At 44.5% G+C, this 21,875-nt stretch overlaps 1 long non-coding RNA gene and 1 pseudogene across 1 annotated transcript in view; one reads left to right on the top strand and one right to left on the bottom strand.

Annotated features, from left to right (window-relative positions):
• The first annotated feature begins 1,691 nt into the window (after positions 1–1,691).
• Positions 1,692–1,810, top strand: LOC120597756 (uncharacterized; annotated as a pseudogene).
• A 19,001-nt stretch (positions 1,811–20,811) lies between these two features.
• Positions 20,812–21,875, bottom strand: part of LOC120597545 (uncharacterized) — a 30,818-nt gene continuing 29,754 nt past the window's right edge. The window contains exon 4 of the long non-coding RNA XR_005651411.1: positions 20,812–21,775. This is a non-coding gene — a long non-coding RNA (uncharacterized LOC120597545). The remainder of the gene's footprint in view (positions 21,776–21,875) is intronic.

The raw sequence follows: 21,875 nt of genomic DNA, 5'->3' as shown, positions 1-21,875 counted from the left end.
TAGCAGATCTGGGCTTTTAACTAAGGTCTGTCAAACCCAAGAACCTTCACTCATGACTACTATAGCATACTGCATGCTGAGAGGTGCTTGATAAAGCCCCTGGCAAAATAAACACCAGCTGTTTGATAAACAATACTGATCTCAAAACTCACTGAGGTTGCATTTTTGTTCCCATTTTAAAGATAAGGAAACTGAAGCTTGGAGAGTTTTCATAGCTTGCCCAAGACCATGCAGTGGTGGAATAAGCGGTGGAACCAGGTCAGGTTTGAACCTAAGTCTAATCTGACTTTACAAGCCATGATCTAACCACCGTACCCATCGTCTCTTTTAGGTGAGAACAGCCAATCCTGCTCTTTCTGCAGAGCCTCCTATCTGGAATTTTCCCTTGCTCCTCTCTTTCTCCTGGGTGGCACCTGAGCTTTTGATCTGGCTTCCCAAGTGCAGGGACCTCCTCTAGCTGTGCAGCACCTCACCATAGCCCTCTCTTTACTAGGCCCTCGATCATGCCCCGAGGCCTTTCCCCCAAAACTCCTTCCACAGAGCCAAACAGGCCTGGCTTTAAACATCTCGACAATTTCTGCACCAAAGATAACCTTGGCAGAGATGTCAGGAGCAAGATAACAGCGGCGAGAGGCCCCCTAAAATGTGACAGGGGACGCACAGGGGATCTGGCCCCCTGGAGAGTGCCTCAGTTCCTGATGGCATCTTTCGGCCAAAGCAAATATGGCAGCCGGCTTGGCCTGCCTTTGCAGCTCATCTGGGCTCTTCTCTAGCCACAGGCCATGGGTGAACAGCTCTCAGCAGGTCGAAAGCACTGGCATCCTACCCAACTTTGTTTCACTCTTCCAAAATCAGAGAAAACACACCCCTTTGACCAAATGATGGGTCAATCCCATAATCAGACTCATTAGAAGCAATGCTAGAGCAGTGAGAAGAAATTACAATAGTTTTGCAAAAAGAGACCCCGTTTACCTCACTGCCGTTAGGATGGCGACTCATAAAAAAATAGCAAGTGTTGACAAGCATGTAGAGAACCTGGAACTAATGTACACCATCGGTGGGATTGTAAAATGATGCAGCTGCTATGGAAAGCAGTATGGAGCTTCCTCCAAAAATAAAAAATAGAACTACTATATGATCCAGCACTTCCATTTCTAGAAAGATAGCCCCAAAGAATTGAAAGCAGGATCTCAAAGAGATATTTGCACACTCATGTTCATTGCAATATTGTCTACAATTCCATCAAAAGGTGGAAGCAATTTAAATGTCCATTAAAGATGAACGGATAAACAAAATGTGGCATAGACATATAATGGAATATTACTTAGCTTTAAAAAGGAAGGAAATCCTGTCACATGCTACAACATGAATGAAACTTGAGAACATTATGTTAAGTGAAATAAGCCAGACACAAAAGGACAAATACTGCCCAGTTCCAGTTATAGAAGGTATCTAAAGCGGTCAAGTTCATGGAAACAGAAAGTAGAATGGTGGTTACCAGGAACTTGGGGGAGGGGGAAATGGGGAATTACTTTTTAATGTGCATAGAGTTTCAGTTTTGCAAGATAAAAAAAGTTCTGGAGATGAATTGCACAACGATGTGAATATACTTAACACTACTGAATTATACACTTTAAAATGGTAAAGATGATCAATTTTATGTGTTTTTATCATGATTAACAATAAAATTATTCTATGACCATGCCACCCTGAACAAGCCCAATCCCGTCTGATCTCGGAAGCTAAGCAAGGTTGGGCCTGGTTAGTACTTGGATGAGAGACCGCCTAGGAAGACCAGGTGCTGTAGGCGTAAAAAATAAAAAAATAAGGGATTGTAAGCCGACAAGGTCCTTGCAATCTGTGAGGTCAACCAAGGGTTGCCTTGCCTAAAAAAATAAATAAATAAATAAATAGCAAAAATAATAAAATTTTAAAAAAGGGAGAGCCTTGTTGATTTTCTCACTTTGGATGTATTTGTAACGTTGACCAAGGGTGGCACTTTATGTGTATTGTTTTCTTTCATTCGCACCATGACTTAAGGTGGTAGGCATCACTGTTTCCGTTTCACAGCCTAGGAGACTGAGGCCCAGTGAAAGAAATTGACTTTCCCACAGCCTCACGGAAATGAAGGAGGGGAAGAACTCCAAACTGTACTCAGGTTTGCCTACCTCCCAACTGGGAGCTCTTCCCTCACCCGCCCCACTCCTTCCTCTGCCAGCTGAGTGTCTGTCTCCTGATTCAAGCTTCCAATCATTGGCCAAAAGAAAATGAACTTTTAATATGAGTGCTCCATTTCCCCAATTGAACATAGGTTCCTTGGTGGCGAGCCATATACATCTTCTATTTCTTGACTTGCTAGGGGAATTGAGCACGCATAGTTAGCGGGTAACAAACACTTGAGAACTAGTTGTTTTTTTTTTTAACTTCTCAAAGTGCCAGAATAGGTTTTCACAAAATATACCATTTAAACACTTTCTGCTCAGAAAGTATTTTCACATACATTAATCTATTTGCTCCTGATGGAATCCCTGGATAAAAGAGATCATTATCATCTCCATTCTGGGAGAAGCTCAGCTCAGAGGGCCGGGTTCAGGGTCTTGCAGCTGAGATTACAATTATAGGAGACATAATTTGGCAGGTGTCTTAGGATCCCGAAGTCTGTCATACTTTGGCAGGTGGCCTCGTAAAGTTAGGGCCAGGAACCCTCTCTCACTCAGGGTTCTCTGTTGATCTTGTGCTATGCTCACTTGCTGAGTCAGAGTGTGAGCCTTGATCTCCAAGGCCAAGTGAACTCTGGACAGTCCATGTGAAGGCTGAAGGCACCTCTCTTGAGATTTCAATTGCAGCCTTGAATACGCAGCCAACTACCACGTGGCCATGAGTGAAATGCTCATTGGGCAGTTCCAGCCCCAGGAAAGAGCTGGTCAGAAGGGGCCAGACCAGAGTCCAGCTAAGCATGGAGGCCTGGCAGCTGGCAGAAGGCAGGGAGGCACAGATGGATGGGGTCAAGCTTGGGGAGATAGCTAAGACTGTGACTTAGAAATGAGCCAACGTAGCTGAAGGAAACTGGACTTTGGGTGGTAAACACACAATAGACTATACAGATGTCAAATTATAATGTAGACTGGAAAATTATATAATTGTATTAACTAATGTTATCCCAATAAACTTAATAAAAAAAAGAAAGAAAGAAATGAGTCAACAGGGTCTGATGCCCAGGGGTCAGAGACTTTCCCAGAGGGTCTGGAGGGGCAGAGCAGAGGACTAAGGCTGCTTGCTCTCTGACCAGTTTCCCACCCCCTGCAGAATGTGGGCAGCTTCTAGCCTAAGGATTCTGGCCCCAGAGTGAGGGTGGTCGGCAGCCTGCAGGTGGGGACAGCAGGATGGTCACTCAGTGGCCAACCGCATGTTTGGTCCTTTCATTATGACATTTTTCTCCTAATTACAAAGGTATCTTGTGTTCACAATAAAAAAATTGAAGACTACCAAAAACCCACATGCCCGCAAAATAAAAATTATCCATGATGCTCTTCCTTTTTTAACTGCATAAAAGACAAAGTTAAAAAGCAGATGCCCTCATCCTCCTCCTCCTACCTCTTCCCTCCCCCGTACATCTAGAGGTCATCAATGGTGACAGTTCGATAGCATTTGTTATGGCTCCTTCTCTCTCCTTCTCTTTCCTTTGGAGGGAAAAGTTCAATGATCTTCCCAAAAAGGGAAACAAAAACCTGGTCACTATTTTAATTGACCATATAAATGCCCAGTTCACTCTAATCCTTTAAATATGTTGGTGACAAGGTGTTCTGTCTGGAAAGTGTCCTGGCTCTGTCCACTCTGGACATTTCTACCACCTCCACCTTTGTCCACCTTCGCAACATCCCCGTGAAGAAGACCAGAGAAGGAGGCCTCTGGGGTTTGATTTCATCAGCGGTATGGAGGCTTTGCAGTCCATACCGCTATGAGGTCACTGATACTCTACATTCCACCATTAGAACATCATACCTTTAACACAAAACTTCATTTTCCCTGAAAATACAACTCCCTCTCATGAGACCTGTGAATCCTTCAAGTGTGTGGAAGAGAAATGAGTTATAAGTTTCTTTTCAGAGGACAGGGTTTGGTTGCTTGTGTTTTTTTAATGATATGTATGGGCTTTTCTCTTGATTGTAAAAGTAACACATTTGTTGTAGAAAACGTAGAAAAAGAGAAAAGTATAAATAAGAAAACAAGACAAAATTTGCCTGTAAAAAATCATCCAAAGATAACCACTACTCACATTTTTACATAGTTAAAAGTCGTCTAGTCTTTTCCTTATGTGAATGATATTATGTATAGATGAATGTACACAAACATATTTGCACACATACAAATAATGCCAAATTGGCACTTTCCTTTACTATTATACTATGTCATTAAATAGTCTTCGATCACATAACTCTTAATGCATACATGCACACTGTCATATAAAATACCAAATACTGGTAACTAGTTATCCCACTACTGGGCATGATTCTAACTCTCTCTACTATATCTAATGCTACAATGAACATCCTCATGTAGAAATGCTGTGTGCAGATCTTAATCACAGGATTGGGGAGCACACACAGAGACGCCGGTGCCCAGGGGCAGGGGTCACTGAGAAGAGAGTTCATCCACCAGAGAAACCTGCAGAACGTGGAGAGTGGGAACACCACAACCTTCCCAGATTGCAGTGTGGCCTGTGGCTGGCCCTTACTGAGTGGCACGTGAGACATGACAGGCAGGTGCTGTTTTGTTGGCCAGAGTAGCTGCCTAAATGCTGTCCTCCCTCTATAAAAATAGCTTCTATTCTGCAATGGACAGTCTGCACTGCTCTCTCTGAGGGCAAGCCGCACCCATAGCGCCCATAGGTGCACTTTGCACTTCAGGGCATAGGAGCCCACACCTGGTCACAACTTTCCCTCCTGGGGTTGTGATGAGAGAATGCCTGGGAAAGCACCACGTAAACTGTAAAGTTCTGTCCTGGGCCAAGGTTTGGCCTGACGCACAGGAGGAGCATGTAGGAGGGACAGCTCAGCCTTAAAACTCTGCTCCGTGGGGACCTTCTGTATTAGGCAGTGGCTCACCAAGCCAGCTCTTTCTCACCTGGATGCTTGAAAACCAGAGGACATTAAGTGGGCAGAAGGTGAGGATTCTATGAGGAGAAGGTAGTGAGCGGGAGCTGGGAGGCGGCAGAAGGCATCAGGCGGAGAGAGTCCATAATGGGGTTTGGTGTGAGCAACCACGGACTCCAGAACGAGGATCCAGTTGTCTTGGAGGGCTGTTCTCTGTCTGATGAGACTCCTGCCAGCCTTCCTACCTTCCTTGCACAGCCTTAAAATAAAGCCTCATTGCTGCAAGTAGCCAGAGCAGGTCGATGTTCCCTGCAACCTGTGGGAGTCTCACCACACATGTGTGGACGGCACTTTGCAGTTTACATGGTGCTTTCCCAGGCATTCTCTCATCACAACCCCCGGAGGGAAAGAGGCTTATCACCATTTTATCGATGGGGAAACCGATGTTCAGAGAGGATAAGAGTCCTCTGGCAGGTCCGGGAGCAGAAACTCAGAGCCAGGTTTGCTGACCCCAGGCTGTTCTCACCACACCAAGTGGCTTCCCCTTCCCTCCCTACAGGTATCCTCACTGTGCTGCGGTAGCACTGTCACTAGCCCTCTCTGTTCGAAGGTGAGCTAGCCTTAGTTGGCTTCATGTGTCTCAACGTGCCTATTCAACTGGACATTGTAGTACATGAGGACGGGGCTTGCAGGGATTTGTGTCCATGGGGCTCAGCACTGTGAGCATACCGTAGGTGCTGGGTAAGTGCTGATTCCAAATGCAGTTTTTCAAAATGCAGAGGCCGACATTCCACCTCAGAGTACGGAATAGAACTCTAGGCAGTTTTTAAAAATTCCCCTGGGAGTCCAATCACATTCCAATTTGTAAATCAGATATAAAGGGTACCCATCCAGCGCCCTTAACTCTCAAAAAACACGGCCATGGAAATAAGCAAAAACATATAAATGAGCAACCACACTGAATCCCATAAATTCCATGGACAAAAGCTGAAGCATATTTGTCTTAAAGAAACTGCTCTATCCTCACTCTGCACCTATACACCCTTACTTTACACAGAATTCTAAGGAGGTTTGTCACTTGGTTTCTCAGCCCCAGTGTATTGGAAGCATGCATAGAAATAATTATGAGTGTCACCATAAAAAAAAATAAATTGAAAAAAGGGAAAGAAATAGCTATGAGAAACGGAAAGCTGGTGGTTTGAGAACTAATATTACAGATCATAGTAAGTTCTCAACGTCATTGATAGGCTCTGGAACTTTAAGCGAAAGGATATATAACGAAACTAATTTTACCATAGGCTAATTGATATAAATAAGTTCCTACAGCACCTCATCAACGTTATAACAAAACAATGCTGAACAGAATGACATTATTCAAGGCCTGCTGTGGTTACAAGCATCAGTAATCATAAGAATGGCCTGAGTTATCAAGAAAAGGTTAAATTATGTACAGCAGGAAGATGTGCAATTCACTTTAGGAAGAACTTCTAAAGAAAATGGATATGGCTGTTTAAAGGGGAGAGTTTCAGTTATTCTGAAAATTTATCCTAAAAAGGAGCCCGGTCCTCCCCTCATTGCCAGCCCTGCCCGCAATGATTGCCTTGTCACACTGCACTGACAGGTTCCATGTCTCCAACTTGTGTGTTGTGTAGTAGTTAACAGCATGAACTCTGGAGCCAGGTTCACTGGGTTCAAATCCTGGCTCTGTCTCTCTGAGCTGTGTGATCTTGGGCAAGTTACTTAACCTCTCTGCTTGTCTCCTGATCTGTCAAATGAAGATAATAATCACAGCTACTTTCGGATCAGGTATATAGGGAGCTATTGTACATGAGAGTGATGACAGCAGGGATTAAGTCTTTTCAATCCGTATCCCCACCTGTTCCCTAGCCTCTTGCTCCCAAAATGGGGTTCAATAGCAACTGGAGTTTGTTGGGAATGCAGAATACCACCCCCAGACCTATTAAATCAGAAGCAGCATCTTAAGATTTTTTGTGCATATTAGAGTGTGAGAAGCCCTCAATGAATACTGCTAAATGAGCAAAATGAGGCAAGTTGTATACAGACATCCCAGGAGCATCAGAAGGTTAGGAGATGGGGAGGCAGGGGGCTAGCTCCTGAGGAAAGGAGAGGAACTTGGTACAGAGGAAAACACGTGTGAGGCTGGGCACGTAGAAGGACTTGCTTCGGCCACTTTCCCAAATATATAACCTTGGGCCTCAGCATCCTCCTTTGTGGACTGGAGGAGTGAATGCCTTCCAGAGTTGTGACTAGGATGAGCAATGAGGACATAAAGAGCCTGCAGAGGGAGGGCCACAGGCTGTCATTACTGCAAGTTCACAGCCCTTCGCCTGAAGCCCTGGGGCCAGAGGCCTGGGTTTTCAGAGCTTTCCGGATTTCAGAAAAGTCACATGATGCATGTGCTGGCCCTACAGAACACCCCAGCAGGTTCTGGGACAGCACCCTTAGTTAAACCCAGCAAAGTTTCTATGGTAAAATGTAAGAGACATAATAAAGACTTTAAATAATCTTACATGAGGGCAGACCAGACTTGTCACCTAATCAGTTTATAGTAAACTTATTTTTTAAAGTCTAGTTTTTAGAGTGTTTGGAGTTCAGAATTACAAACAAGGAAATGTGGACCTGGATGACAAAAGGGGAGAGGCATCCCTGGATGGACAATGGGGAGACCTTACCAGGTTTGGATGGGAGGTGAGGGGGAAGGGCTGAGTGATTGCCTTCAGGGATGAGTCCACAGGTGGAGGGAGATGGCAGGAAGTAAGCCGTCAGAGGCCTTAGAGACAGGAGAGACCCTGACACACAGACAGTAGGAATTCACCAAGGTTAGGGCCTGAGCAAAAGTGTGACCTAATCAAAGACAGAGTGACAGATTGGTCAGGCTTGCGAACAAATGAATGCCTAGAGTTACAGCTTGGACCCACTAGAATTTCCCAGCCTTGAAGGAGGAGCAGATTCACCCCAACTCCCCACCCCAACTCCTATACTCTGCCCACCACAAACACACAAGGAAAAGGTTTTAATAATCCATTAGACTGTCAGCAACATGACATAGGCACAAAAAATCATCATAATATAAACAAAAAATAAACATAATTATAGTTTTACTGTGTAGCAGATGCAATGAACATGTTTCTAGCCCTTACGACATCCCTATAAGGTATTAATTATTGTTCCATTTTACAGAGGACACTGAGGCTCAGGTCACCTAAGGAAGTCCAGGGTCACATGCTTGGTTCATCTAATGCTGGTTCCAGAGCGCCTTCCATTAAATCACACGCTTGGCAAAAGCTCACTCAGGGGACAACAAAGGCCAAGGCGAGAAAGGAACAAATGGAGGGCTGAGACCCAGGAGAGAGCATATCCTGCAGCCCCAGAGATCCCTGCTTCAGACTGTGGCTCTGCCCTCAACCTTTCTGCATCCTATTCATGTTTCGGACGTATCTCTTGTAAACCCGAGTCGGTCGGGATTTGTCCTCTACCCATTCTGACAATCTTTAATGGGAACATTTAGTCCATTTATGTTTAATGTAATTATAAATATATTTGGGATTAAATATACTCTGCTTTCTCTTGGTTCTATTTGTTCTATGCTCCTTTTTCTCTCCCCTTTTTTTTCCCCTTTTTTGAATTTATTATTATTATTTTCGCCATTGAATTTTTCCCTCTATTACTTTGGAGGTTATTTATCTTTCTCTGAATATTTTCTGTTTTGCCCTGCCCTCGATATTTTGAGAGTTAAGTTACACACACACACACACACACACACACACACGTATATGTAATGAAAGTGTTTTGTACCACTAGTCTGATAGCTTAAGATAATCTTATAAAAACAAGAGCTTTGGAGTTAGACAGGCCTGGGTGGGAACCCTGGCTCTAGCACTCTCTAGCCATGTGCTACTTCCTAGCTGCTTTTCCCCGAGTCTCAGTTTCCCTGTCTGTAAAGTGTGGGTGATTCGACCCATCACACAGCTTATCGTGGCACTTTAGTGAGCTAAGGGATGCCAACTGACCTGGTCAGGCCTTGGCACGGAGAAGGGGCTCAATGAATGTTTGTTCCCCACTCTGCTCTGCCTTTGCCTTTCTGCCTCCCGGAAGCACTGGCCCTGGATGGAGGCTGCTCAAGAGCCCAGCTGCAGTCTGGGCTCGACTGTAGTAAACTTTCCCAGAAGAAATCCCTCTGGAATGAGATGTTCCCAGTCAACAGCCAGTCTGTAGCATCATTGATGGACAGCACAGCCTCAGTCTGGGAAGTGGGAGGCTATTAGGAAATGCTGCTACAATGAGGGAGGGGAATAGATTGTACTGACCAGTGTCCCTAGGGAGCCCAGGGGAGGGGGAAGGGTCCCCCACAGTGTGTACGTCCCCAGCAAGGAAAGGGGGCCTGACCAGAGAATGTCAGCCTCCCCTCCTGGAAGGCAGGTGTGTCCTCTTGGAGAGCAGAGCAGTGACTCACCAGACTGCCACAGCTCATTATAAATATCCCCTGAGACACCTAACTCCCTCAGCCCTGATTCTATATTAGCACAAGTGGCGCCCCATAATTCCATAATTAATTAGGTTTCCTAGGCACCTCGAGACTGGGAGAGGGTGTCTCAACGTGTTGACTCAAATATTGCCAACTACATGGCAGGGCCCCCCCTGCCCCCACTGTGAATTGAAAAATAAGTTCTCTTTCACTTTCTTATCTATTTACTTATTTACAAATCAGAATTGGGTGAATTTTGAGAAGTGATGGCCAGACAAATATCCCCTATTTGAATAATTCTGAATTGTCCTAGATGGACCCAGTAACCCAAACACCAACTTCCATCTCATTTACTTAACCCATATAGAGAAACTAAGGCCCAGAGAAGGAAAAGAACACCCAGACCTTGGACTGAGACGAGTGGCTGGGTAGGAACTCAAGGCTCCTGTCTCTCTCTTGCTTCAACTCTGAGTCTCAGTTTCCTCACCTGTGCACAGAGATAACAGTGCCTGCTCTGAAGACTATAAAGAGCACTGAATACAACAGATGGAGAAGGGGCTGGTGTAGTGGGACCCCAGCACGTGGAGGGGCTAAGGGGAGGGGGGTCCCTTCCTCTGGTCCCTCACCCTTGTTTTCTCTTCTCGGACCAATACCTTTCTCTGCTTTCTTTCATTACACCTGACAGTCGATGGGTGGAAAAGTCTTGATAACATGATTAGAAATTGATTTTACCGGCAGAACATCTAGGGTTTAATAATAACAATAGGCATCATTTACTGAATACCTACTGTGCGCTAGGCACTGTTCTTCATACATTACTTCTTTTAATCTTTTATATCTGAGCTTTCCAATAGCGCAGCCACTAGCCATACACAGCTATTAGGCACTTGAAAAGTGCTCCCACTGTGAATCGAAAAATAAGTTCTGAATTTTTAATTTAATTTAATTAAAAAATTTTAAATTTATACTCAGTTCAGTTATCAGAAAACTTTTAAGTATGTTTAAAACAACTTGGATATGTGAATCTACTGTTTCAACTGTAGATGTTGTGGAAGTCTAACTACGAATCAAGAATTTCCAATAAAAATATAGTGTCTGAATTAAGATGTGCTATGGGTGTAAAATCCACACTTATTTCAAAGGCTTAGTATAAAAATATGTAAAATGTCTCATTCACAATGTGTTTTATATTGATTAATGTTGACATGACAATATTTTTAATGTATTGGGTTAAATAAAATACATTATTAAAAATTAATTTTACTTGTCTTTTTACTTTTTTCTAAAATGCAGCTAGTAAAAAATTTTAATTACATACGTTTTGGGAAAACTGGAAAAAATCTAAATAAAGTCTATAGTTGATAGTATTGTGCCAATGCTAATCTCTTAGTTTTGGCAAATGTACCTCGGTTATGTAAGATGTTAACATTAGGAGAAGCTGGGTGAAGGGATTACTGGAACTGTCTGTACAATCTTTGCAACTTTTCTAAAACTAAAATGATTCTGTTACCGTTGCGGCGATTGGAGTTCCAATAACACCCACCTCTAGACCCTTATCGCAGATGAGGAAATGAATTTCAACTCAGTGAATATGAGAAAGATTCGTTTATTAAGAAGCATGTTATGAGGTAGAAGACGGGTCAAGCTTAAAACAGGCTAACCACGTGGAAATGAGGATATGTACCCCTGGGCGGGAGGCATGGGTTACAGCCAGGGAAGATAGAGAGCTGTAACCCCGGGGGAGGGAGAGGTCTACGGTTTGTTTAGGGCCATGATAGGTGGTTACAAAGGCGTACCTAGGTGATTGGCACGTGAGGTCATTTTGATTGACACTTGCTGCTATATAACACTGCCTACTGTACATGTGCTTACCCAAAATTCTACTACCATTGGGGTGTTCTTTGGGGTGGTCTCTAGGCCAGGCTCTTATTCTTTTGTTCCCGCTGTTGCAAGTCTGACAATTCCAAAATGAAAAGTGTAAAATCCCCCCCCCAAATAATTTGTAATTACATTATATTTCTATTGAAGAAACATAGAATACTATTACTGTATATTTCTATCACAGAGCTTAAAACAGTTCTCTAAGAGGTAGTATCCTCATACAGGAGGAAACTAGTGTTCAGAGGGGTTAAGCAGAGGGGTTTTGGACCATCTGTTGGGTTCCAAGCCCTTGAGCTTTCTGCCATTCTCCTTGGATTCTACTTTAACTGGCCCCCACTAAATCTTTCTGAGAATTCTTCCAAGGGCATTAGTGTGGGTGTGTGAACCCATTGGTAAGTCACTTGCTGAGGATACAGGGAGGTGGAGAGCAGAGGCAGGGAATATGGGGGTTCCTGTGATAACAGGGGACCACCCAAGTGGGAGCCAGGCAATGTCTAAGGCAGCAGGAAAAAGGGGAGGGGCGAGGGCTGAGCGGGATAGGCCGTACATTTTATTGACTGGTTATTTTCTTTTATCTCTGCCTGACTTTGGAATAGATCTCAGGAGCGTCTGCTGCTGTCTCAAGGAAAGAACAGGCAGGGCTGCTAAAGCCTTAGAGGAACTGGCCCCCAAAGGGGACAAATAATGGCACCACAGGGGGAGGGGGGATGGGCGTGTCTGGTGCAAGGAAAAAGCTGGCAGAAGCATTGTTTCCAAAGCCCTCCTTGCACCCGCCTCCTTTCTCATTTCAAACAGGAGTATTCTCCGTCCTGATGTAAAAGACCCTACCTTCTGACTTGCGGCCCCAAGGCTGGGCCACCACAAGCCTAGGCACTCTTCATCCCTGTCCATTCTTTCTTTGCTGCACACCCTGAAGCCGTCCTTTGTTCTCCAGGCTGGCAGGCCTCCAGGACCCAGCCCCAGGATTCCCTGCGGGCAAGAGCACCGTGGTGGAGCCCAGAAACCCTGCCTCTTCTCCAGGCCTACGCATCTCAGCCTGGGAGGCCTCTGGGGCCTCGGGATCCTCTGCCAGCGAGGGCGCTACTCTGCGGGCCAGCCCTGTCGGCAGTGCACTGTCTGCGGCCAGCCACCCACCACCTTCCCACTTCCAGATGCCTCGGCGCAGAGCGCGCCTGGCGGCCCTGTCCTGACGTGCCCCTTCCCCTTTGCTGCCCTGCCGCGCACTCCGCCTCGCGGCGGCCAGATGTGCCGGCTTTGGAGCTGGCGGCCCCTAATGAGGTCCAGATGTCTGCCGGGCCCAGGGCCCACGGCAGCGGCTGCGGCTACCAAAGGAGAGGGAGGCCCTGGGAGGGTGCAGCTGGACGCGGCGGTGCTGGAGGAGGAATGCGCTGGGATGGATTCCCACTGGAATGCGAGCTCGGGATATCTCTGCCTAAATAAGGGCCTGGCCTCTCCTCAGGCTGGAGGCCCAGCTTTTCTAGGTGCAGCAGCGCGGTGGACACGCCTTCAGCTGTCCCTCAATCCTTTTCTTAGCAATTTTTTTTTTACTAATTATAAACGTTATACACAGTAACGAAAGGCAGTTTAGAAAACCCAGGTCAGCTAAAAGACGAAAACAAATTATGATGAAAATAGAAATTATCTGTATTGCCACCACCCAACCACCATTAAAGTTCTGAGATGCCTCCTGCCAGAACTTTTTCAAATACAAACATATACATATCCGTGTTTGTATATATACAACTCTTTCCCCGTGAGTCTGCTATACCAGTGTTTCCCAAACTGGTCCCACGGAAGCCAGGGCTATTTTGCTATTAATAGGGGAGTCCTTCCTCACCTGTTTGGTACGCCCTGGCTTACGCCAGTTTAAATGGGCTTCTTTCCTGGAGGACTTCTCTGAGTCTTTAATTTAGTAATGTGCATTCTGAATCATCCAGAGGAGACTGGCGTTTCCTAAACATATTTCACTATGAAATCCCTGGAGGGATCCTCTCGAGGCTTGGGTCTGCAGAGCATCATGCAGGAAAGGCTGTTCTACAACATTCTTCATCTGGCTGCATGGAAGCCAACTGCATGTATCCTCGCCCCCTTCCCCCCCCCCCCCCCCCCCCCCCCCCGGCCCCCAGTTTCTCTATTTGGCAGCATCCCTCAATGCTTCCAAAGTACCACTGATACAAATAACTCTGCGGTGACCCTCCTCGTACTTCCCTCTTCGTTGTACAGAGACATGCCAAGCTATAGGACCATTGCCCATGTGAAAGACCGCTTTTAACTCTCAGATTCTGGGGTCCCTGTGGCTCTCTCCCCAACTCCTTATCCAACCCCTTTATGGGTGGTAAAGGGGTTCACTCCACTAACACAAAAGGGGGCATTAGAGAGCAGGAAGGGTGTGCTCTGCAAGACTTTAACTTACGCATTTCTTGAGCACTGGTACTCATGGGGTCGAGGTTGCGGTGAAAAATAACTGTTCTTGGACTACTATAAATAACACTGTAATAAACATCTGTGAACAACTATTATTTTCCAAAGAGCTGTTGCAAGCAGAGCGTAAAACCACATTTGAGGTGCAGAGAACACCTTTCTGTGTCACCCATGAAGCCATACAGCCCCATATCCCCTCTGGGGGCCTAACAGGTGGACTGAGGCCTTACGACTCCTGATGTGCTGCTGTCAGGTGCCGGGGGAAGGCTCCCTGTTTGACTGTAAGACGATAAGCTGATCAGAAGCATGGTCCAGGCCTGTGCAGGCCTGACCATTTATGTCTTCCGCCATGTTATTTCTTTTGATCCTCCACAGCAGCCTGTGAGGTAGGGAGTAGTAGATTTAATAAGTTCCTTCCACAGATGAGGAAACTGAGACTCGGGGCAGAAGACTTGTTCAAGGTCGCACTACTAAATGATGGAGAGGAACTAGAGCCCAGCGACCCCAGTCCACACCTCTGGTTGACACACCACCTTGGTAGCTGACTGCCTTCCTTCCTTTACGTGGGCTTTGTGGACTTGTGACATAGGACTTGGGTGTTCGATGGGAGGTGGGAGAAAAAGTCCAAAAGGTCTGGATCCTGAGGCTGCACTGTGAGGACACTCCTAGTGTACGTATGTGCGTGTGTATGTGCATGTGTGTGTTTTGGTGGTGGGAGGAAGAGGAGGGAAATGAAAGGAGAGAAGCAATGTGGCCCCCAGAGGCCCCATGGGTGGGGAGTAGGTTTTATTCATCTTTGTATCCCCAGTGCCAGCCACAAAGTATGTGCTCCACTCAGGCTCCTAAACTGAACACATACCTGCACCCAGGAGAATCACTCCTGGGCTCAGCCCCATACTGCGGAGACTGTGTATATTGTCTTCTTGGCTCCCCTCACGCTCATCCTAATTTGAACCCTAACTTCTCCTCCTGCCCCTCTTTCTTCCCACAGAAACCTGTGTGCTCATTCTTTCTTGCCTCCTCCCCAGACAGTCTCTGAGAGTCTGTTAGCAGAATCCCGTGTCCCTTAGACACCCAGGGCCACTGCTGAGGGGTTCTAATTAAGCACGGCTTTAATCCTCAAGGGCACCTTCTAACTGGGCTCTTAGCCTTACCTCGGTAGCAGATTTCTTTTGAAAAGCTAAGCGAAGATAGGGATCCAGAAAAATGCCCAAATACACATGTACAATGCAAAGATGCGCCTTCACCGTCAGAAATTTGTGGATGGACCCTCCAATAACGCTGGCCAAGAGAGCCAGCTCCTGGCAGACCCAGCCCAGCACATGCTTTGGTGAAGTCAGCTGCTTTCTGTAACCTTCTATCAGCACTGGAACCTCATGCTACCTAGTAACTTTTCCTCCCACAGAGTGACGGCTTGTAGGGAACTAACGGGTCCACTATTCCTTATTCTCAGTTTCAAAACCCCCAAACCTCTGAAAGCTGCATGATAAAACCACTTTTATCATAAGGCATTTGACTGCAAAGCTTGACCTGATGTAACCTCATTTGGCAGCAAAACTGCCCTGAACTGACAGTGATGCTATTTGCAGCCTCTATTTACACCACTTAGCATGTGAATATTCATAGACTTTACTCAGAAATGTTTGTGTTTCCTAGGTGCTGCCCCAGACCCTTCCGGGGGGCAGTTTATAACATACGGTGCAAGTGAACTCATCAGGGCACTTTTCTAAAGTACGAAAAACTCTGAATTCTGAAACCTATCTGGCCCCAATGGTTTTAGGTAAAAGATTGTGGATCCATATTTATAAAATTTTTCCTAAAAAAGTTCATGGGCTTATGAGTAAAAGGAACTGAACATAGAGCATACATACAGTATGGTCTCATTTATATGCAGTCCAAGAAAAGGCAAAACTAACTGACAGTGGTAGAAATCAGAGTAGCTGTTACCTCTGCGGAGGGGACTTGACCAGAAGGGAGCATGAGGGAAACTTCTAAGGTACTGGAAATGTCTGTATCCCGATCTGGATGGAGGTTACATGGGTACTTACAGATGGAAGAATTCACCAAGCCATACATTAAAGATTAGTGCACTTTGCTGAAAATCTGTTATACCGTGAAGTAAAAATAAAATTAAAATTTATGTATTATCTCAAATTAAGCAGTAAGAAGCAGCTCCTCTTGGCACTCCATCTCGCTCTGTGATGTCTTTGAACTTCCTAATAAAGTTTAAATTTAAATCATCTTAATATTTGTTTGGCTTGTCTTTCATTCCAAAAAACAAGTTTAACATAAAAGTCAAATTGAGTGAACATTTTTTAAACTCTGACTTGCTCTCAAAAAGAACCCATCCCTAGAGAGTATCATTCATTGCTTTGAGAGTATGGCAAGAGAGCACTCGGGCCTGGCTCACTTCAGCGAGAGCCTTTCCCTTCACATCGCCCACCGGAAGGATTTTGCCTGGCCCTGCCACCTCTGGCCCGGCTACTCAAAACATACCAGCTGGGCAGTGAGCACAGATCCAGGCCTGGCATCCTGTCCATGGCGATGCAAATCAGAACTTGCATCCAGATGACAATATCATTTAATTGCATTTGATTAGCTGGAATTTGGAATTTGTATCTGAGAACAGAAAGGACACAGGAGACTCCTTGATTAAACAGGTCAGATAACCATATATTGCTAAGAGGAGCAGAGAGCCTCTTTCCCGGAGCTCTCATTGCTCAACATCTGACTGCTCACAGCCTTGGCCTTTAACCCTCACTCCCACAGCATCCCCACCTCCGCTTTCCCTCCCACTTCCTATCTGGGCCCCAGAGTCAGCCCACTTGGGCCTCACTTCTGCCTGCTCCTGCACTCATGATGGTTCAGCCCACACACCAACCTTTCCATCTCCAGCCAGAGGGCACCGGTCTGATGGCATCGGGCTGTCCTCAGCTGCCTCAGATCCTTTTAGGAACAAGTTGGGGTATAAACAAACAAACTCGACCTCCTTATACCTTTTCCTTAATTTCTAGAGCAATAGAAGTGTCTCTGCTGATAGAAATGCTTTATATCTTTGTTGTCCAATGCATTAGCCACTGGCCACACGTGGCTGTTGAACTGACATATGGCTAAGTACGACTTAGGAACTAAATTTTTAATTTTTAAAAAGTTTTAACTTAAATTTACATACTGTATGTGGCTAGTGGCTTCCATATTGAACAGTGCAGCTCTAGAGAGAGGGAGGGGTTAGGGGATCAACACTTCTTTAACCAGCGCAGTGACCTGGTATCTCAGGAAAGTGTTGTCTGCTTTTTGAAGATACTCAGCCCTCGTCTCTCCATCTCTCAGGTCTATCTTCTTCCAGAATAATCACTAAGAGCATTTATTCAGCCCCTACAATGTGTCAGACGTTTTGCAAATGTGACGCAGATATATTGAGTCACCTCAAGGCCTATGATGGCATTCAAAAGAAGGTCAGGATTCTAACACGACTTGGAAAGTAGCACAGTAGGCCCTTTCTGAAAACCTTCCGAGGAAGCACAAAGGAGAATATATGGCAATAATACCGAGGGACTTCTTATCTACCCAAGTCCCATGTCTCCGCCCAGCTGCTCTGCCTCTCTCCTCCCACACTGCTGGCCTCTTCCTCCTCCCTCCCCCTTCATCCTTTCTTATTTAAAGAAATTTGACCCACTCTGGGCTTTGTCCTGCCCACTTTACCTGAAACAGCATCCCAACCCAAAGGGCCAGCTTTCCTCCTTGGCAGGGAGAAGGAGACAAAAGTGGCAAATGCCTAGCGTGTACCTTTTTTCCTTTATCAGTGTTACACGAGGTTACTATTTTCCCAGTTTACAGATGAGGAAAATGAGGCACAGAACAGTAAGGACACACCAGCAGTGAATGGAGAAATCACTATACAAGCTCTGAGAATCCTAGGAAAATGAGGAATCTTTCCAACCTTTCTTCTCAAGACTTACCCATCCAGTGTGCTATGCCATCAGTCCCCACTCTGACCACAAACCCAGTCTTAAAGGATGACAAGCAAACCCACTCACATTAACTTAATATGCTAGCTATAGAGTTCCTGGGTTACCTCACCCTCAGGAAGTTGTTCTTTTTAACCAGGAGACAAAGGCTTTACTCCAGGAGGTGACTCAGCGAGAATCTCAAATCCCAATCCCTCAGCCTGAACTTCAAGGCTCACCAGGACATACTGAGCCTCCTCTCCAGTCTCCTCCTGGCCTGACAAGGCCAACCTGCTCTCCAGCTCATCCCAGCTCAGCTGTGCATTGATCCAGGGCCAGGCCTTCTTCACCATTGAACAGCCTACTGCTCTACTCTTTTGTTAATTGTGGTAAAATATACATAACACACAAACATACATATGCATACCATTTTAACCATTTTCTGGTGTACAGTTCTGTGGCATGAAGTATAATTACATTGTTGTGCAGCCATCATCGCAATCCATCCTTTTGACTACTCTGCATAGCTCATGAAAGTGGAATCATGCAATATTTGCCCTTCTGTGCCTAGCTTATGTCACTGAGCATAATGTTTTCAAGGTTCATCCAGATTGTAGCATGAGTCAGAACTTCATTTCTTTTTAAGGCTGAATAATATTCCATTGTGTGTGTATGTGTGTGTGTATCTAATTTATATATATTAATATATACATATTACATTATCTTTATCCATTCATCTGCTAGCAGACTATTGGGCTGCTCCCATCTTTTGGCTATTATGAATAATGTTGCTATGAACATGGGTGAACAAATATCTATTTGACTTTCTGCTTTCAATTCTTTTAGGTATATAACCAGAAGTGGGATTATGGGGTCATATGACAATTCTGTCTAATTTTTAAAGAACAGCCATTCTATTTTTCACAGCTGCTGCTGTATCTACTTTCATCCCATGCTCCGCTGACAACTTCTACATTAGCCAGCATATTGTCATAACACTTAAAAATATAGGGCCAAATTCATTACTTCCAACCCAAGGAGTGAAGATCGGTCTGGAGGAATCTCAGTGCTGATGTGCCATGGAGCTGGTTTTGATCTGGCTCATTTTAATGTTGATATGAGAAAGTCCAATAAAGGTGTATAGGTTTGCTAAAATCAAATATAGAGATGTTATGAGAGGTCTGGCATACACAGAAAAAATATTTCAAAATATTGTGCCAGGCAGGAGCGATGGAGCTATCCAATTAGCTTCTCTTCATTGAGTACCTTGATGGACCAAGCCCTGTGCTAAGTTCATTTCCTTTGGGTATCACTTAATTGTCGCACATCTATGAGATCAGAAATATGGTCCCACTTTACAGAAGAGGAAACTGAGACTCAGAGAAGCCAAGTAACTTATCCACCCCGAGTTTCTAGTCAAAGAAATCTGACCCCCAAATTCACATTCTTTCCACCATGCTGTGCCATCTCCACTTGATTACATCAAGAAAATGATCATTGAAAGGGTAAATGACCTTGGTAAAATTCATGTTACAGTTGTAGGAAACTTGGCTTATCAGTATTCATGACATCAAGATCTTGGAATTTTTTGCTGAACCGAGAGGATGGTGATATAGCTTCTTAAAAAGCTCACATAACTTTGGGCTCCATCAGTTGGAGTACAATGACCAAATAGAATAAGCTAGTTGTCCTACTGTGCCTGCCAGTCAGTGACATCGAGGGGATATGGCTATTTCCAGACATGATATTTCTTGAGGTATCATTGACATACAATAGACTGTATACAAGTTTAAAGTATACAATTTGATAAGTTTTGGCACACACATACATAAACTTGTGAAACTATGGCCAGAATCAAGCGAACAAAACTATCACATCACAAAGTTTCCTTGTGTCCTTTGTAATATTTCCTCCTGCTCCTCCCTGCCTCTATACTCCCAAGAGACCAGTAAGGTGTTTTCTGACACTATCGATTAGTTTGCATTTTTAAGAATTTTATATAAATGAAATCGTCCAGCATAGACTCTTGTTATTTTGCATATGGCTTCTTTTACTCAGTATAATTGAGATTCATCGGTGTTGTTAAGTACATCAATAGGTTTTGATTTGGTTTTTGTTTTTGCTGAGTAGTATTCTATTGTATGGATATACCACAGTTTGTTTATCCATTCACTGTTGATGGATATTTAGGTTGTTTTCAGATCTTATTACAAATAAAGCTGCTATGAACATTTGTCTTTAAATAAACATATGCTTTCATTTATCTTGGGTAAATATTTTAGAGTAGAATGGCTAGATCACATGAAAAATGTATGTTTAACTTTTTAATAAACTGTCAACTCTTTTTCCAAAGTGCTTGTAATTTTAAATTTTCATCAGCAGTTGGAGAGTTTCAGTTGTTTTACATCCTCGCCAGTCTTGGGTATGGTCAGTCTTTTTAATTCTAGCCATTCTAATAAGTGTGTAGTGGTCAGACATCACTTTTTAAAGGATCATATTGCAAACCGAAAAATGTATGAGAGAAAAAGCTAGAAGGAGAAGGATTTAGAACCAGGACTCACAAGGAACTGTGGGGGAGGGGATATTTGGTTTGGAGAAGGATGGTTCTCTTAAACATCTGGAAGAGGGATTAAATTTCTGTGTTGTTTTAAAAGATGCACTAGAGCCAAAGGGAAAAGGCACTGGAAAACAGCCTTTGCTTAATCCAAGGACCTTTCAATACAGCCTCTCAAAGGCAGAATGGACTTTTGAGGAAGTGAGCTCTCTGTCATTAGAACTGTTCGAGCAGCAGAATTTGGAGGATTCCCCTCTCAGGGATGGTCAAGTCAATCCATTCACATTGGTTGAGCACCTACTATGCACCATGATGGAACAGGAATGAGAGGATACAAAGGCAAATGCTAGCATGCCTTTCCCTAAATAATACCATGTGATTAGGGCTCTGGCAAAGGTACGTGCAAGGGTGATGGGAGGGAGAGGGAGGTGGAACTTCCCAGAGGAGGCAACAATGACCTGGGTCTCAGAAGTGCAGTAGGGTGCTACAAAAAAATTCCTAAACAAGGTGGGAGTTTAGATTAAATGACCTTCCAGATTATAAGGTTCTAAAATGAAGGTGAATTTAAAAACAAACAGACAGACAGACAGACAGACAAACTCTGCAAGTCCATCCATATGGGCCTGGCAATATAAATTAAGGTTCATTCTTAGAGTAGAATAATATTCCGCTGAAATACAATCTGAGGTGTTCTTTACATAGTGATATAAAGTGATCTCCAAGATATATCAAGGAAAAAACGAGATCTAGACACTGTATATGGTGGCCACCATTTGAATTTTTTAGAAGATAAGAATACACACACACACACACACACACTTTTATTTGCATAATATCTCATATCTCTAGCCTAGTAACATAGGTTGCATTTGAGGGGGAAGTGGCTGGGAGACAGGTATGGGAAAGAAGCTGTTTGACATACCCTTCTGTGCCCTTAGAATTTTAACCATATAAACAAATTGCCTATTAAAAATGAAATTAAAATAAAACTGAAAATGATAAAGGCACCTGCCTACTTCCTCATATTTTCCTAGAGAAACTTCTCTAACCTTTTCCTGTGTCCACCTCCCTCCACTGAACCAGGCTTGTGCATGAGTCTTCCTCTCAGAACTGTCCCCACCCCAGGAGCTTCTATTTCCTTCCTACCTCCCCTAGGCATGTTTCCCAAACATTAATGTGTATTACTGTAATCAACTCAGTATCTTGTAAAAACCCAGATTCTGATTCAGTAGCCGAGGGTGGGTCTGTAGATTCTGCATTTCTAAACAGCTCCCAGGTGAGGCCAGTGCTACTAGTCTCAGACAACACTAAGGCGGGAGGGTCTAGAGCTCCGTGCGTTCCGTGATGAGGCTCATGGGTTAGGTATCAACAGGTCTTGAGAAACTGCCCTGCTCTAGAGAGAAGGAGAGGAATAAGATCATGGGGATTCTGACAGAGAGCGAGGCACAGCTATCCCAGGTCTGGTCTGAGCCCCTCAGCACAGCCAACACCGT

This window comes from Pteropus medius, unplaced genomic scaffold (assembly GCF_902729225.1).
Source record: "Pteropus medius unplaced genomic scaffold, Ma_sr-lr_union100, whole genome shotgun sequence".
Taxonomy (NCBI): domain Eukaryota; kingdom Metazoa; phylum Chordata; class Mammalia; order Chiroptera; family Pteropodidae; genus Pteropus; species Pteropus medius.
This window is presented reverse-complemented; position numbering and strand designations above follow the sequence as displayed.